The sequence below is a fragment of the Copadichromis virginalis genome, linkage group LG4, assembly GCF_057382275.1.
Source record: "Copadichromis virginalis isolate Kocher_CV1m ecotype Utaka linkage group LG4, C_Virginalis_male_GT1.1, whole genome shotgun sequence".
Lineage (NCBI taxonomy): Eukaryota > Metazoa > Chordata > Actinopteri > Cichliformes > Cichlidae > Copadichromis > Copadichromis virginalis.
This window is the reverse complement of record NC_140621.1, coordinates 13,726,615-13,745,692: the sequence shown is the minus strand read 5'-3', so window position 1 is coordinate 13,745,692 and position 19,078 is coordinate 13,726,615. Positions and strand designations below refer to the sequence as shown.

General features: G+C 40.6%; 1 long non-coding RNA gene across 1 annotated transcript; it reads right to left on the bottom strand.

Moving 5' to 3' along the window:
• Positions 1-2,809: 2,809 nt before the first annotated feature.
• Positions 2,810-5,662, bottom strand: LOC146711010 (uncharacterized). Its single transcript, XR_014920088.1, has 2 exons — positions 4,933-5,662; positions 2,810-2,991 (listed from the first exon to the last, which is right to left on the bottom strand). It is a non-coding gene; the product is annotated as an uncharacterized LOC146711010 (long non-coding RNA).
• Between the last annotated feature and the right edge of the window lie 13,416 nt (positions 5,663-19,078).

The window sequence follows — 19,078 nt, the reverse complement described above, 5'->3', positions numbered from 1 at the left end:
TCCCAGTCCCATCATATCAGTCATGCTCTTGTGCTTATCCTTGGGTATTGTGACTATTAACTCTTGCAGCACCGGGTGCTCCCAATTTTGGTTCAAGTGAATTTACAAGCTTTGTGAAGGGAATTGACTCCTCTGCACACTGGAATAAACATAATCAACATGATCCACATTTTACTGCGTGTTATTTCACCATCTTATTGATTCAAATGCTCCATCCTTATGTGGTTTGCGACATTATGTTTATCCACTCTGTCTCTAAATGTTTGAAGAATTTTCAAGTTTGGGGTCAAATTTTAAGAATTTGACCATAAGTGAAAGTTATGGTGTCATCACCCCCTTCGGGGCTTACCTTTCCCAGTTTTGATGATATTCCTCCCTATTCTTTGCAAATACCCCCTGTTGGTGGCGAGAAACTGTTGGTGTGGTCAAGTGGGTGCTATAGAAACAACAGCTCAGGACAGAACAGTTATCAGTCATGTACTTCATACAAATTTTGCATATGTTTTATTTCATATTGATCCTCTGAGTGTAATGGTACATTTTAATCTGAATTTATCCAAACCAAACACAATATTTTTCTTTATTTACTTTGCTCTTGTTCTTTTTCAGTACCACATCCTATCAAATGTCCCTGTCAATTATATTCTACATTTAATAACTTACTATTTCAAATGAGAACCTAAATCACGTGGACCAATGTTTGTTATTGCATATCTCTATTCTGAATGTGGCCAGTCATTCATAGGTATTGTTAAAGTTTTGACGATTTTCCTCTATAAAATTTAATTGACTTTTTTACAGTGGCCTGCTATGGTTAATAATAACATATTCCAGTCATGAGTGGTATCAAAAGTCTTCTCCACTGTAGCATTTGGCATTCCCAATAATATAACATGATACCTTACTCAAAACACAGCTAATATAGCACAGTTTTCTTAATGCAAACATCAGTAACTCAAAATCAGCAACCACAGTGTTAAGTCTGCAGTTCATACTTATGTGAAGCTAGAGTCTCCTCCTCCAGTCTCTCTTATCCTCCTGCTCCTGAAAAACAAAACAAAACAAAGCGAAGCATCCACCCTTCTCTTGCCGGCTGGGTGAATTGTTTATGAATTGTTTATTGGCATTTACTAATCCTAAAGTTGGTGCAGTCATTGTCTCAGTATCTAGTCAGTCAAAACTTTTAGTCGTCAGTCCATCACAGTCCATTCACATGCATACCTCCACACACATTCATACCAGATGTTGCTGATAATGGAGTCTCACGCGCAACCTATTCGAGCATCCATCACCAGCAAGATGACGTCATCATTTTAAAAGGAAAACAATTCCTTGTTGTTTTTTGGGCCGGATTGACTCGGTGCAATCCTTTTAGACTCAGAACTTCTCAGTGTTCCCTATAAGTGAATTTCTCCCAAGCCAATTACAATCATGGAGAAGCACACTTTGCAACTGTTTTTGTAAGAATATTTCATAGCGCTTTAAATCTCAATCTTTCAGGCCTGGTTTAAAGAGCTGATTGTTAAATCATAAACTCACAAAATATCAACATATCACCACCGGTGGATCACACCTCTCAGATTTTCTTATCTCAGTGCACTGTAACAAAAACGAAAACAGACATAACCAACAAAATACTACTAAAATAACACAAACTAGGGCCCGTTGCAGACATGTCCAAGCATAAAACTATCCCTCTCTCGCTTACGAGAAAGAACACAAGCCAAAGCTCACTGATAAAATCAAGCTAGCGCTAAGCAAAGCCACAAAATCACCCAGAAATTCACAGGAACGTTTTTGCTTCCTGCCGGGACAATATTGTGTGGGAATGAGAACCTCAGGTGCCGTAACACCTTTTGTTCCTCCTTGAACCAAAACTCAATCACAGAAAATGCCGTACTCCAACCTAAACTTACACTATTAATTCATCATTTTCACTCTGTGCCACTGTTCCTCATCAGGGCTGTGTGAAGCACAGCAAAGAACTCAGTCAAGGCCTTGAGCCATAAACAGACATCACGCACAGACATTGTTTTCATAACCAAACTTTTTTAGACCTTATTCCTAAAATCTACACAAATGCCCTCTGAGTGACATATAACACATTCTAAGTAATCAATGGAAATCAATGGCTCCTCATAAAAATTATGCATTGGGATGTTTGTGTGCAGCATTTTGCATATCAGCATAAGCAAAGCATTCTTCATTGCATCAGCGTGTATGTGTGTGTGCGTGTGGATCACTCTTCATTGCACAAGCGTGTGCATGTGTATGTGTGCATCACTTCTCAGTGAATCAGCATTCCAATGTGTGTGTGTGTGTGTATGTGTGTGTGTGTGTGTGTGTGTGTGTGTGTGTGTGTGTGTGTGTGTGTTCATCACTTTCCTGTTCTGGTGTTCTGGGTAAACCACTGCCTGAAGCGTGCCCTGGGGTCCTGCCCCCCTCCTTTTCAGTTTGTTTGCGACCATTGCTGCTGCTGCTGCTGCTCAAAGTTCAGTCCGTCCTGGTTCTGACCCCAATTGGGGCAGTCCTTTCTCCAGTGTCGATGTTCACCGCAGGTGAAACCTGCATCTTCTTCTGTGTTTTTTGTCCATTCTGAGGTGCCTTCTGACCTCAGTTACTCCTCCTGTCTCGGTCACGCCCTTTTTGCCGCCCGATCATCCGTGTTGGTCCATCACTGTCCTGCACAGTGTGAATGCAAAGTTATCAAGGTCAGCATTCTTTCGCTCGGCCTTACTTTTCATTCGGGCTTGGCGGGCATCTCTTTACAGCTCTGTCAGCTGACGCAGTCTGGGAATTTTCCCCCGTGTAGTGAAACGGGCCTTAGGTTTAGTGCTCTCCGTCTCGGCTGCATGAGATCACATTCCTGCAGGTCTGTTGACATTCTCAGGTCGTTGTTGTGGGTCCAGCTGTTGCAGCATTTGGTCAGTGTCACGTATGGGGGAGAGCAGGAGTCCAGTCAGCCTCGGCTTTCAGGGCCGGCAAAGCAGCCTGTAATTAAATATATATAGAGAAAAAACAAAAAAACAAAAACAGGCAAAAACAAAAGCAAACGAACAGGAAAATGATGTTGTGTTGGCTGTATTACAACGAGAGGGGAGAAACACCGGGGCCAGGCCCTGTGTCAGCCTTCTCTCCCCCTTTTTTTTTGTTTTTTCTCTCCCGATATAATCAACTCCTAACCCACCAAGTTGACAGGACAACATGCACCTGTTAAAATTCTTAAGATCATGTTTAAAAGCCCAAAAGGAAATTTTCTTTCATTCAGTAATCACTTGTATCAATCAATCAGCAGAAAACATGTCACAATTTGAATCTCTTAACCCCTAAATTTGTCGTGTCATCACTGGTTGGTCAGACCAGTGTCTTTTTCTTTGAAGTTAAATTGTTGTCCTGCAACCCAGAGGGTTTATTTGTCAGTAATGTATTTATCCTTTAACAACAGATGTATGTTAAGTTTCGCTGCTTTAGCCTTGCTGGAAAATCTTCACGTGTTCATGAGTGTAAGCTGTTTCTTCATTGCGTGTATGTGCATTTGTAGGCAAGCAGGTTAATTTTATCTTTTTCTCAAACTAGGCGTTACCTTAAAAGGAGCCTTTCTCTCAGATTTCTCTGCTTGTGTGTTTTTGTTTCACCTTTTTGTTGTGATGCTCCGGACGCCTTCCCAACCTCCACAAGTCCGTTGTCCCCAATTTTATGTGTTAAAACTTCTCTTAATTTCTCCTCTAATTCTCTCCTCGCTGCTGTCTTTTTCACAGCTGCTGATTCGTGCTGGGTGTGGTTCCCATTACCTATAATTTTGCTTCAGCCACTGTGCTTGTGGGGGCAGTTGGTCCAGGTCCGCAGCTTCCTGTATTAACACACTAAGAGATTTATTTAATTTCATTTTCATCACATGTTAAACAGATAAGCAGGCAACACGCCTACCTTGACAGCGTCATAATTCTCCACTACACACCTCTTACTATCTCTCTTTTTTATTTTTATTTTTTTATTACACCACAGAGTAATACACCCAATTATGCCCGTCTTTCTCTATGTGGCTCCAAATTCCCTCTTTATTTAATTTCACACTCGTCAGGGGACAGGCACACAACAATTTTAACCACTGAAACGAGGAATTTAACCTTTTTATTTCTTTACTAATCTAGACTCAACCTTTGTTCGCAAAATGTGTCTTGTTCTAGTCCGGAATAAATGTGAACCCGCGATTACGCTGCGGTCCCAGTGTTATTCCGTAGCTATGCGGGGGCCCTCACCTCCCCAAGTCACCACCTCGGCATCCGGACGCCGCCGGTCCTGCCCGCGCGTCCACGAACAGGAGGGTCGCTACTCCATAGGCAAAATGTTCCACAGGTACACTAGGCATCAACCTTTCATCCTAAAATGTGTCTTTGCTCTAATGTCCTCCTAATCAAACACATCAACCGTCACTGTCACCATGTTCATATTTCACACACAGAAACACACAGAGAGCGCGTCTCACAAGCAGAAACACACACAGAAACCTCTGAGCTCACCTTTGAAAATGCAAGCACACCATAAGCCAGACTCTATTTCACCTCTATTTCATATGCTAAACTTTGGCCGCGTCTTAGAAGTTTTCCCCATTTCTTGCAACAGAAGCCAGTCATAGACAAAGTTAAATGTGGAGGGTAAAGTGGCTGCAACTAGTCCAACGTAGTATGTTATTAGTATCTCGGTAGAAGCAGTTTACTGCAACTAGTCCAACGTAGTATGTTATTAGTATCTCGGTAGAAGCAGTTTATTTAACACACTGGAATTCAGCCTCAACTTATGTTGTTAGTATCTTGCGCCAAAAACCAGACACCGACAAATTTACTGTGAAACTACGTGCAACTCAGTGAACAGATTAATTTGGAAAGCCCAATATGCACATTTGGTATTTATAATACAACAGGCTGTGCTTACCTTTCTGTTTTAGGCCGGCCTTCTGTTCACCTTGCCCCACGATCTCACCAAAAAGCCAAATCTGCACTTCCTCAGCACACCAAAGATCCGGGTCACACGGCACCAAGTTGTTGAAATCTCCCAATTCTTTGAATCTTTGGGCTGAAGGAGGGACAATACTCGGTGTATTTATGCTCAATCAACAATCATTTATTTCCATACAATTCAACAATAAGAGCATTACAACGTCCGGACGGGAGAGATGCTACCAGAGGGTCAGGCACATGTCTCAAAATGGTGACGGGTTGCTCAGCTTTTTATAGTCTCTAGTGGCCCCCAGCTAGTCGTAAAAGCCAAAACATCACATTCTTTCTCTGTTACAGCGCCTAAGTTATGACCTCGGCAGTTGTCTCTCTGCTTTCTGTAAGGTGGGGGTGTGGAATGTAGTCTATCTATCTCCCCTGTCTTTAGACACAGAGTCTCCTGCTTACAACCTTCTCTTCATGATTCAACAATTAAGCATGTCAAGAAAACAGTGTAACACATTCCCAGCAGATCAAGGATACAGAGTGATGCACATTTATCTAATGAACTAATATGTGAATATGTTCTTTTAACTCAAAAGTATAACGAGAACTAAACTACATACAGCTCACACACTCTATATTAAAGGGTATAATATGATCTACAGCAGTATTCTAATTCAACTACTTTGATTACATATATAAGGTAACATATAATAACAGAATAATATCACAGCGTGCATCACTCTAAATATTCCTGCTGGATCTGTAGCAGCTGAACAGGCTGTGCTGTGTTGTGTTACAGTGGTACAGCCAGTGACTAGACATAGCGAACCATATTATGCAATATGAAAATGTTCTCAGCTAATTTCTGTTGTAGCGACGTGTCTCACACCTGCTGTGGTGCTGTAGCTTTAACAGAATTGCCTGTCGCAGCCAGTTTCTAACTGCTTTTGGCAGGCTGCTTGGTGTTAATTTATTTCTCGGCGCTCGCAACATTTCTCAGAGGCAGCAAACAGAAAAACACGCGGGCGGAGACACAATTTCAATGTGTGATTCTTTCACATTAATTCAAAATCTCTCTGTCACTTTTTTTTTCTGTTTTAGCACCTCAAACAAAGGCATCAATCTCAGAAAGTGGTGCCTTTGCACAAAGAGCACGGTGACGCCTGCAGCACGAGGCGGAGGTGAAAAGGCACTTTGACGGGAATGGATATTTTGGCTTTGGCGAGGACTTAACCCGTGACCTTGTGGTTGCTGTTAAACCTCTCACTCTGACCATCTTTAGTGTCCAACACATATTATCCACTGTCAGAAGTTAATATTCCCCAGTGGATTATCCACCCCAACCCAATCCATAATGTTCCATCTAGGATTGTAATCCAATCTAATCCATGGGACGGATGGAGAGCTTGTCTGCTACCAATTCTAGCCAGACATGCTACAAAGTGAACTAGCCCATTAGTTCACCCATTTAAGTTACTGCACAGGATTTTCTAAGCTTGAGTTTAACTGGTGAAGTGTGTTCAGGCTTTCCTCGCGGTAAATTAGAGACTATATAAGAATCAGTCCATTTACCATTTACAGTTGCTGTAACACTACATTCAACGGCTGCAGCTCTCCCGCTTCACATCAACAACAACAACACAAGCAGAGCACATGCCGTGCAGGTGAGTCCATCTTACCTGCAGCGGCATTAGACCACACCCCGCCACAATAATAAAGCATTTTCTATTTAATTAAAAACCCTTGTCCTAATTATGTTCTGGGTTTTAACTATTTAATAATAAAAAAGAAACATCACAAAAAACACTTAAAGTCATGAAAATTAATTGAGATTTAGCAATTCAATGACGCATCCACCGCATTTATTGAAAAGTATCGGTATCGGTGTTACTGTCCAGTATTTACTTGGTATTGGATTGATACCAATATATGCAGTATCGCACACCACTACTATTTTGCCGTGCAGTGGACTAGTAACCTGTCCAGAATGTACACTGCCTATCACCCAATCAGAGCTGTGGTCTGTCCTTACAACAGAAAGCAGCTTAAATGTAAAGACAAAATCCAAAAGTAAGTTTATAAAGTGCTGATCAAAATGAAGCTCAAATGATGGCGAATATTGTCAGCAGAATACTGGGCAGTGATTCAAGCTATTGTTTACTCACTCCCCTGTGTTGGCAATGTGAGAGGAACCCACACATGGTCTCTGTAGACTCTACACAGAAAACACAAAGCTAAAGCTTTGTCTCTGTGTGCTGTTGGATACTTCACGGTAAAACACTCCCGAGATATAGCACGAAGGCAAACAGGAGCAAATAAACATACAAGACATCCATGGAATATTTTGTGGCTTTCTGCTAAGATACCCATAGAGACATAGAAACAACACAGTCTATAACAAAAACCAGGCAGCTGTCAAATCAGCATTTTAAATAAAGAGCCAAACTGGCGAGGTCACGCTGGAAATACAAGTTGCATAAAGACTCGTAGGCTTACTCTTCAAGATCATTTGCTCTTCTACGTGCCTACATTATTTCCTGTCAGAAACATGAAAATGTGTCCATGAAAACCCATCATTTTGTTCACTCCAAATGACACTGAGTTTGCAGCTAACCTGAAGTGTAAATTGAAAATCGTCTTTCACAATCCTTTTGAATCACACTGAAGCCTCTTGAACACAGTGGAAATGATTAAATTAATGCAGGTCTTACCGTGGCTATGGAAATAGGAGCTTTGACAGCAAGCACAGGAGGAAAGGCACATGTGACCAGATCAAGAGACAGAGAAACCAGTATCGAGAAATAAAAATTATCAATGCACAATTTAACTCACTTCCTTTTTTATAAGAAGAGTGAAGGACCATTAAAGTAAACTATCACCTCGCCTGTCATTCTTTTGGAAATATTGGTAAATTAGGACAAGGTTTTCCTCATGTGGAAATAGTCTGCATGAGGAGATGTTTTTATTCATTACATAATAAGCTGATATCAAGTTGAAGCAATAGACAGGCATATTCATTAAATTCAGATTCTTTATTTTTCTCAGAGTGTCCTTGAGGGCCTTTGGGGGAAAATAAAACCAAGTGGTAATTTCACATATAGAAAATTCAAGCTCTGTTCACAGTTTCTGTGCATCTGCGAGCCCCTTAGCAACCCATGTAATGATTCTGACTTAGTAAGCATCATATTTGTCACACTGCCAAATATAACTTACTGCCAATGTTGGGTTAAATGTGGACATAGGCAGCTTGATTAAAAAATTCCTTTTTCATTCATTCATATGCATATTCATTTTGCCTTTGTTGCAGTTTGGTGTTTCTTTTAGCTGATACCACAAATGCAGGTAAGCCACGAGTCGTGGGTCCACCTGCACACACGATTTTGTCCATCTCATCCCTGCGACGTGTTCACGGTTCAGATGGGAGAAAGTTGTGATCACTTCAGCGTCAAGCTGAAGAGGAGCATAAATAAAAGAGGAACTCTTTTGAAGTGGCAGGTAATTTCAAATTCAATGTTTCAAACAGCTCCACAAATATGACACATGAATAGCTTCTGTGCAGTTTGACACACAATCTGTCTGCTAGCTAAAAGTACAGACAGATTGTGACTGTACTTTTTCAAGGGAAGAAAAAAAGCGTTTATGTGTGATAATTTTACTCTCAGAGATGGAGAATGATGTAAGAAAGAAGATGACAGAGTCTTCTCTAAGGTGTGGGCTGCTCAGCAAGTGACATTTGATATACTATAAGTTTAAAGCTTATACATGTAATGCCCTAATTGGCTTAAATTTGTCTTTAAGTGCTGAATGTGCAGCTTCAGTTCTTCTGAAATGTTTTTGAAAACTAATTCTATCCATCCATTTCCTTCCACTTATCCATTTTATGTTAGTTAAAGTTTATACTCAGTATTACAGTACATGAAAAAATGGATAATTTGCAGCATTGTGATGTCGTTTAGTCTTGTAAAAAGAAAACGTTATGGGGGAAAAGCCCTTAAAATGTTACTTTTAGGCAATTTTTTGATTAAAATAATATTCTGTAAATTAAGTTTTTATGTCCCATTGGCTACTGAAATCAAGTGGTTATATATATATATATATACACACACACTCAACAAAAATATAAACGCAACACCTTTGTTACTGCTCCCATTCCCCATGGGATGGACGTAGAGACCTAAAATTCATTCCAGATACACAATATAACCATCCCTCCCAAACAGTGGTCACAAATCAGTCCAAATGTGTGGTAGTGGGCACATCTGCTATATTGAGATAATCCATCCCACCTCACAGGTGTGCCACATCAGGATGCTGATCTGACATCATGAGTAGTGCACAGGTGTACCTCAGACTGCCCACAACAAAAGGCCACCCTGGAATGTGCAGTTGTGTCTCACAGCAAAATGCCACAGATGCCACAAGCAATGAGGGAGCGTGCAATTGGCATGCTGACAGCAGGAATGTCAACCAGATCTGTCGCCCGTGCATTGAATGTTCATTTCTCAACCATAAGCCTTCTCCACAGGCGTTTCATAGAATATGGCAGCACATCCAACCGGCCTCACAACCGCAGACCTCGTGTAACCACACCAGCCCAGGACCTCCACATCCAGCAGGTTCACCTCCAAGATCGTCTGAGACCAGCCACCCAGACAGCTGTTGGAACAATTGGTTCGCACAACCAAACAATTTCTGCACAAACTGTCAGAAACCGTCTCAGGGACGCTCAACTGCATGCCCGTCGTCCTCATCGGGGTCTTGACCTGACTCCAGCTCATCGCCGTAACAGACTTGTGTGGGCAAATGCTCACATTCGATGGCGTCTGGCACGTTGGAGAGGTGTGCGCTTCACGGATGAATCGTGGTTCACATTGTTCAGGGCAGATGGCAGCTGAGAATGTCCCAGTTCTTGCATGGCCAGCATACTCACCGGACATGTCACCCATTGAGCATGTTCGGGATGTGCTTGACCTGCGTATACGACAGCGTGTACCAGTTCCCACGAATATCCAACAACCTCGCACAGCCATTGAAGTGGAGTGGACCAACATTCCACAGGCCTCAATTGACAATCTGATAGACTCCATGCGACGATGTGTTGCACTGCATGAGGCAAATGGTGGTCACACCAGATACTGACCGGTTCTGGGTCCCCAGACCCCCAATAGTGCAAAAAACTGCACATTCCAGGGTGGCCTTTTGTTGTGGGCAGTCTGAGGTACACCTGTGCACTACTCATGATGTCAGATCAGCATCCTGATGTGGCACACCTGTGAGGTGGGATGGATTATCTCAATATAGCAGATGTACCCACTACCACACATTTGGACTGATTTGTGACCACTGTTTGGGAGGGATGGTTATATTGTGTATCTGGAATGAATTTTAGGTCTCTACGTCCATCCCATGGGGAATGGGAGCAGTAACAAAGGTGTTGCGTTTATATTTTTGAGTGTATATCCACCTAGCTTAACTTTTCTTTTCTGATAATTAAAGACCCTGTAATATACTTAATGTTGGTTTTTTTTGCTTACTACCGACTTCGTGGCTGTAAATATATTATCTCCCCCTGCTGTTAATGCATTTTCTGAATGTCTGTACACTTCACGTTTTGGAGAGGCAAAGCGTGAAATGGACCCGGTGGTATGTATTACTGTAGGGTCTACCTTACAGTATGAAGCACCTTAAGGTTGTTGTGATTTGACACAGTGTAAATAAAATGGCATTGACCGTGTCTATAACACATTTTGAAACGCTTCATTTCCTGTTGTAAGTAGCAACCAACACCTATGATTACAACACAGCAAATTTTGAATCAACACCATGGGCATGTCAGATTCTAACACAGGTGGTTCATTGTTACTCTCTGAAAATGGAATGAAGGTGAGTGTTATAACCAAGTAAATCGTGAACAATTAGGTTTTAATTTTTGGTGAAAGATTTGTTCATATCTATGCAGATTTCTGACATTTTGTGTCAATTTATGTAACAGTAAAACCTCATGTTTTGTAACTTTCTGGATTTTGTAGCTATTGGGCTACACGCTTATTTATTTTAAAGGCTATACAGTACTTAAAATCCAAACTCTAAATGTTTTACATAACTAAAATGTTTCATTATTTTGACTAAAGCAGATAAAAAAAGTTGCAAAGTATGTTTATATGAAACATGTGTTTACTTACTGCATTTAATGTATTTTAACCATATATATAATACATATTACTGAAGGTAACACCTCGATATGTGCAAAGAGATGGTTTTGATTTTGCCACAAGTTTCTCTATACCTGCCCCTGTCTCGGGGGGTTATCAACTTAGCTTTGTGGTTTAGACTTCGCATTTAAACAGTAAAAGTGTGTCCTCATTAGGATGGGGATCTGTGTCAGTGTGTGGGACTGTAGCCTCAGGCTTAGTTTGTTAACTAGTCATTTTTGACAATGTAATTCGAGACATGTTAGAATTACTTTCTCTGGAGAATAATTATGCCTGGTAATCCATATTTTTTTTTAAAAGTATTGAGTAATGTGTAATACATTGAGTAATGTGTAATAAATTCTGTTGCTTACCTTTAAAATCATAAACAATACTGCACCGTGCTACCTCACTTAACTCCTTAATCCATATACCTCTAGGAGAGCCCTAAGATCATCAGGACAATTACTCTTAGTGCAGATCAGACCAGAGGTGACCATGCTTTTGCCCTGGCAGTCCCGAGCCTCTGGAACAATCTTCCTGCTGCTATTCGCACCTCTGATTCCATCTATTCATTTAAATCTTAGTTAAAAACGTACCTGTTTGACCCAGCGTTTTCAGTTAGTTAGTGCACATCCTCTATATTTTACCCTTGTGTTATTTATCTTCTACTAATGTTCCACTGTATAAATACCCCCACCTTATATTTATGAATATCTAGTAATTTTATCTTCTAAACTTTGCTCTAATGTTTTATTTTGTCTGTACTTTTGGGGGGGGTTTGTACTCTGTTATAGCCTTTTATCTTATATCTTGTGTTTTAACCTTGTTGTGAAGCACTTTGGTGTACCTTCGTGTTATATAAATAAAGTTGTATTGTATTACTTTTTTGAGTAATGATCCCAGCACTGGTTTTGTGAATTATTATGAAATAATAATCATATTTTTGATTAGAGGAAGCCCTCCGGTCACTTGGCTGGTCCTGAATGATTGAGCACTTTTAGCAAAATCTGACTTCATGAAAATGTAGGTAATAATTGATAACTCACTTATTATTAGAGTTAATTATATTTACTCACAGTAAGCAGAAACATTTTTGTACTATATGTACATTTCAATAATTACTTTGTATGGAAATCCTTATATCAGCGTACTCATCAGTTTCTCTTATTTAACTTAGTAGGTATTTCACCTACGCAGCCTCCACACACACACACACACACACACACACACACACACACACACACACACACACACACACACACACAGGCCAAACCCCCACAGAGGCTCCATCTGGACAGGAACAAGCGTTTCCCCTCCTCCGTTTATGTCACCCATCTTCCTCCCTCGCCGATCCTTTACAGCTTTGTTAACGCAGCACTCTTTCACATACAGGCAACCGGCTTTGTATATATCTGTAATACTGCCAAAGTTGTTGGTTTTGTTTCCTCTGAGGCTCCGCTTGTTAAAAATATATACAGGCACCGTGTGGGAGGCACTTGGCACAAATCTACACACCAAATGGCTTATGTGATTCTAAATAGACGGCATTGGTTTGCTTTATGTTTCATTCATTTAGTTCAGGCTTTGAACACAGCATTAGGGCTAGATACTATTTGTTGGTTTCCCACCTGATTGTGTAACCCATGCTGTCTCAACCAATCAATATTTTTGTAGCACTTTGGAAAGAACTTACTTAACGGCTGCTTTCCCTTGTTTGAGAAAGTAGGAACAGGTTTCTCACAGTGGAACTTGAATTGCTTTGGTCATTAAACCATGTATATATGGCATTCATTTAAAGAAGAAGAAGACAGGAGACCAGAGCTCCCTTTAGAGGCCACCTTTTGGTGGAAGAGGGAGCAGATGGGTGATAGAAACCAAATATCCACAAGAAATAAATTCTGTTTAGGTGCTGTGCCAGCTTTTGGATCATGAGTCAACGATGAAAGATGCTCGTAATTGTAGCCTATTAGCGATCCCGACGCTCATAAACCATGCCTTTGTGTTTTCAAGCATCAGTCGAATAAATGCAGCGTGAATAAATCATGATAATCCCATTTTCTGTTAATAAGTTGCACAAACAGCTCAAACCTTTAGATGGATCTCTCGTGCTTTGCGCAACCATAAATATTCAAAATAACTTGCTGAGAAATGTAGTAATTAAGACGGCATCCTTGAGCTGTACACATGTTGTAACGTATTTCTGTTAATTGTTAAAAAGATGCAGCGTTACACACAAGACTGAGGCTTAAAACTGAAGATTCGAGACTCTTTATTGTTATTATGCAAGCACAACGAAATTAGAGCAATAGGATGTAATCTTACAAAATAACATAACTCTACAACCATATATATAAAATGTACTGACATGTATTTAAACAATACAAAATACATTTTATATAGTAGTAATATAGATATGAGTGACATGATCTATGAGTGCAGTTGAGTTTTACGTCTTTATTAAGTAAATGCTCTGGATTTGAAGTGCTGTACAGATAAAAGTGTAAAATAACATAGAAACAAGAAAAATTTAAAAAAGAAAACAACATAAATAAAAAAAATGATCAGAAGTCTGCTTTAAAAGTCAAAGAGTAAAAATAGTCTTTCAAAATGGTTTTAAGAAAAAGGTGAAGCAGCAGTTTGTGCCACAAATTAGGAGGAGCTACTGCAAAGTAACAAACTCCTCTGTGTTTGAAACTGTACCTCGGGATAGTTAGGAGCATTTGCTCTGCAGACATCAATGATCCAACACGAGTGTGCAGGGTTAAAAGATCAGCGAGGAGATCAGAGTGTAAGAACGCCAATCAGGGTTTGCCTCAGCATGGACCAGCTGCAGTCAATCGAGCAGTAACACAACACAAGAAGAAATAAATTGTAACTTCTTTCTCCATCTTTTTGTCTTGCCATTTTCTCTGTGATGCGGTGAGCAGACGCATCATAATTTTTTGAAGTAGGTAACTCGGGAGCCTTCATCTTTGTTGACAACATTTGGTATGCACGAACGCACTTTGCTGTCTGTGACAATTCGCTCTGTTCAATTTTTTTTATTCATGAAATCCTAAATGATTTACTATCATTCCTTTCATTCATTCATTCCTTTTTAAATCTTCATTCAAAGTTGATCACGTGTGCCATGCATCCACTTGTCTTTATTATCTGTGAAGAATCTGTTCCTTTGGTTTAAAACCTGTAGCGTAAGTCCTCATAGCGTGCTGTTATACTTACTCATGGTCTACATGAAGCTTGGAGCTGATATGCTTTCATTAGTCTGCGCATAATCAACACCTGCATTTTTTATTAAATACAATTTTCTGGAAACTGCCGTGCACGCTCATTCCTAAAAAAAATGTGGTGTAAAGTTAAATTACTATCAGAAGATGAGTGGAGAGCTGAGAAAATGAGTGGAATCTGAGTACAAGCACTGGTGAAGGGTGAGACATGCAAACTGGCAGGAGACACGTAATACTGAAGAGGGAGGATTTGTACACTGTGGCACAAAAGGCCTGAGTACCTCTTCCTCCAATGCCGTTCATTAGAATAATGATAACAAAAAAAGGTGCATTTGCGTGTGTGTCTGAAGAGACCCATTTAAAAATGAATCCATCTCTGTGCTTTCTGCTTTGTCCTCTAAACATTTTCAGAGCGAGCATTCGTGTCCTCTGAGGGCTTTACCATCTGCTCCAAATCAATTATGTGCTGGGTAGAAGGATATACGCAATCATACAGTAGGTAGGCATGCACAAACACACAATTTGCAGTCTTGGCTTTTTTCTGACAAGAGTGCCCAGAGAACATTAAAAATGACTCCCTCTTTTACCCTCTCTGATTCTCCCTCTCTGTCTCTCTCCTTGTAAGTCCTCTCAGCTATCGTCTCCGTATTCAAAAATTACAATCAAGGAAGTGGACACAAATAAGCCACTTCATTAGCAATGGATCCTCCAATAGCACTACACACTCACCTTCATGTAAACTCATTAATTAAGGATCACGAGCACGTATTGGTAGTACGGCACTGTTGGAGCACTCTGACTCATGAGCCATGTGGTCTGTTACATGCTGTGCCCTGCAATCTTTTTTAACACTCTTCCTCCATCATCAATGATTTTTATGTGCAAGCTTCTATCCACTTTGTTTTTGCATTGTAAGCTTAGCTTGCAGACCCCCAATGTTTGTATTTTAGTTTGGGGGGACAACATTTCTCTTGTATTACTTGAAGGCAGGATAGATGAGTTACAATATGGTTTTTTTTTTTTTGGGGGGGGGGGGGGGGATTTATACACTGTAGAAAGAAACCATTGCCTCAGTGCAGTGAAGCCCACTCTAGGGTCACTGTCCTCATATTGAGTGTGCTACATTGCTGATAGCCAACACTTCAAAGACAGGCATATTGCTTTATCACGGACCACCTGAGGCTCTGTTTGCTCAGTGTGAAGATCTCAAACTTCTCTCATAGCTCTGTAGAAAGAATCCTGCCTTTACACTAGAGTTACGTGCTGGATATCAAATCCTCGGGACAGGTAACAGAGTGAGCAGAGTGAAGGTGATGCATCACTTTGAACAGCTGTAATCAGATTTTATTATTTATTATTTTGTTGAGCACAGCAAATTTAGCATGCTGTCTAGTTAGCTTAAACCCAAGGGTAGAGTGACAAGATTAAAAGAAACTGAACAAATAATGTAGCAAATGTGTGGAATAACTTTAAAAGATTTGAGCTTAGTTTTGAATAAATTACCCAGTATGGTTTCATTTATGTTGTTTGTTTAATTATGGAGAAAAAGAAAGTTGTTGGTAGTTGTAGTGAACATAGTACAAGAAAATCTCTCTTGGTATCACGTTAGCATGACCAGTTATGGAAGCCCCACCACCACCACGTCTGTCAGATGGACCAATCACGTCAAAGACAGTGTGGTCCCGCATTATAACAGCTCCTAGTCCCACATCAGATATTCTTCCATTCTTCCTGGTGTAGATCATTAGAGCTCCTCAGTGTTCCGGTACCAGGATTAAACATTTAACTGTTAACAACTGCAGCTCTCAGGGGAGTCCCTGAATGTGTGCTTTTATTGTTTAAGGATTCATTGTTACAATCGTGTAATTATATTTTCCTTGGGAGAAAATATTCTTTCTTGTAAGCTGTTGTTGAGCGCAAATATACTCTATCCCATGGCAGCTCAAGTAATGCACAATACAAAACATAGAGTTTAGCAATTTAAAAATCAGATATGTAATCAAAAATATCTGTCTTTTTTTCCAGACCCACAAAACATAAACAGATTTCCCTAAAATGTGTTTAGTGTAGTGTCGAAGAAAATATGACAATACGGGTTATGAAAATCGTGTTTAATTGTCATAAATCATGAATTTCTCTGCTCGGCTCACCGGGTTTTTGTGTTTATAGCATTCCAAATATGTGTTGCCAAGAGCACAGTTGCAGAGTTTCTCTGGTAGGCAAACTATACAACATCAACACAAAACATGCTTGAAGGGGATTTCTTCCATCTCTTTATTTATTTTCTCATTTATCGGCTGTTAAGAATGCCGATAAATCAGCAAACAGCTTATATCGGCTCAAAAAATAAAATGGTCACTGATGCCAGTGTTAGACTTAATTATATTGTAAACATGTGATGTGACTTGACACAAAGAGAGAAGAGTAACGAGCAACACAGACGATGACGAATTTTTACAAACGGGTCATGTGTTTAAAGAAATGTAGAAAAGACATTATTGGAACGATATCTGCATCAGGAGATTGTCAAGTATGTGACATCACTACCCTAGAGCAATTTTTTTTACAGTTATAAATGAATCGTGTTGTTCAAAGCATTAGTTATTACTATTCTCTCACTCTCTTCCACAGCATGTCTTTGTCCTGTCTTACTCTGGTTCTGCCAGAGGTTTCTTCCTGTTAAACGGGGTTTTTCCTTCCCATTGTCGCCAAAGCACTCGCTCATAAAGGGTCATATTATTAGGGTTTTCTCTGCTTTCTTTTTATCATACCGTCTTTGCCTTGCAATATAAAGCACCTTGGGGGAACTGTTGTTGTGATTTGGCGCTACATAAATAAAATTGAATTGAATTAACATTTTAGCATAATCAAACCCCTAAATTAAAAATCGTGTTCCTGTGAAGTCAAATTCCTTTTGTCTTTTCCTTTTTTCTTCTTCTCACTTTCATCCACACACAATAGCATGCACACAAATATTCAACACATATCTACATGCTTTGTTTGAGCCAGTGACAGATTGTCCCATGTGGAGAGATGCAAGATTAGATTATCCTACAAGCTGTCACCTTGAAATGGATGATGACAAGATGTGGAGCGAGAGAAAGAGAGACCGAAAGGAAGAAAGAGGAGCGACGGAATGTAGACGAGGACAATGATGAGAGTTACTCGAGACAAATACAAAAACGGCTGGATAGCCGAGGGACTCTGCTCTAACACAAGTTGGTATTCCACATGTGTTTACTCCCATCTCTTCCTGTTTTCAGCTTTTCATCTCGTCTACATTTGCATTTCTTCATCTTTGCAATAATTTGTACCTGCTGCACTCACCTGTCTTTCTCTATGACGTCTCCCCCCTCCCCCCTGCCCTTTCTCCTCCATCTTACACATTATTCACTCCTCGCCTCCGACCAACCCTGCCCCCCAACCACCTCTCACTCCATTCTTTTATTCCAGAGATGAAATATTCATGCCCATCCATACTGGGAGTGTAGCAGCAGCAGCAGCAGCCAGAGCCACAGGAGTCAAAGCTTTCAAAGACTCCGGGCCTCTGAGCTTACAGAGAGGGGGGGAGGAAAGAAAGTGAGGTGGTGGGGGAGGAAGAGTGAGGAGTGGGTGGAAGAGAGAGAAGAGGTGAAGGCAGAAAGAAAGCAGGTGGGAGACAGAGCGGTGGAGAGATGAGCTGTGGCGGAGTGAGAAAGGAAGAGAGGGAGTAGAATGATGAGTGAAAGACTAAGGAGCTCCTACGCCACATCAAACACCGGGAAACACATGATGAAACGTATCATTCGCATTTGTCTCACACACGCACACACACACACAGACACACACTCGTAAAAACAGATTGTGTAGGTTAAGCACAAAGACAAAGAAAACCACAGGGAGATATAGCGCCTCCAGCACTTCAGACATCGACCGACATGATTAAACACATCACCCTCTTTGTATTCAGCACTCAGTACTTCAAAAAAAAAAAAAAAAAGCACAAACTCTTGCTCCCTTGCGTGTTCAAATGGCCTGTCGAGCAGTTTTTTCATTCAGTAGTTCCACAGAACACTAATTTACACACATGTGCTATCTCTAGTACACAAATAAGGACACAGGCAAATAAAATTGCAAGTACTCTTGCAAGTGCACGCAAGCATAGACAAAAAAACAGAGCCGTTAAATCTCTGAGGCCTTCAGCGGTCAACACTCCACATGATCCAATAGGCCCTCCGCTGCTTATTCTCCCTCCACTGTGCCAGATGTGATCTAGAATTCACTTTGTCTAATTATCCTGAGTTTGCACAACAGAGTCGCCAGCCGCCTGCCCGCTGAATGGAGCACATGCACGCTCCAATTAGGTGCCAAATTCTGGGTTGTTTCCAAGCAACCTACATTAAGCCGCAACTGCTGCGAGGGAAACGGGGCTTCAAAGCTTTGAAAGATGTTTTTCACTGTTTGAATGGGAGTGTTTGGGTGTGATTTATGTGAGGGTGAGTGAGAGAAAAGCAATAAAAAATGGTGGACGCAACACAAATTTAAAATATGTTGTGTTAAAATGGATTTACTGATGTTCTGTGATCAGAGAGCCGTTAGAACGAGTGTGCTGGATTTCAGTGAATTGTGTCAGCTTTGAAAACATCAGCAATCTTCCCTTCAAAGCAGCAGACCCTGCAACCTTTGATGGGGACGAGAGGGCACGGGGGCGCAGGCATAATGTGCTGCACTACACATA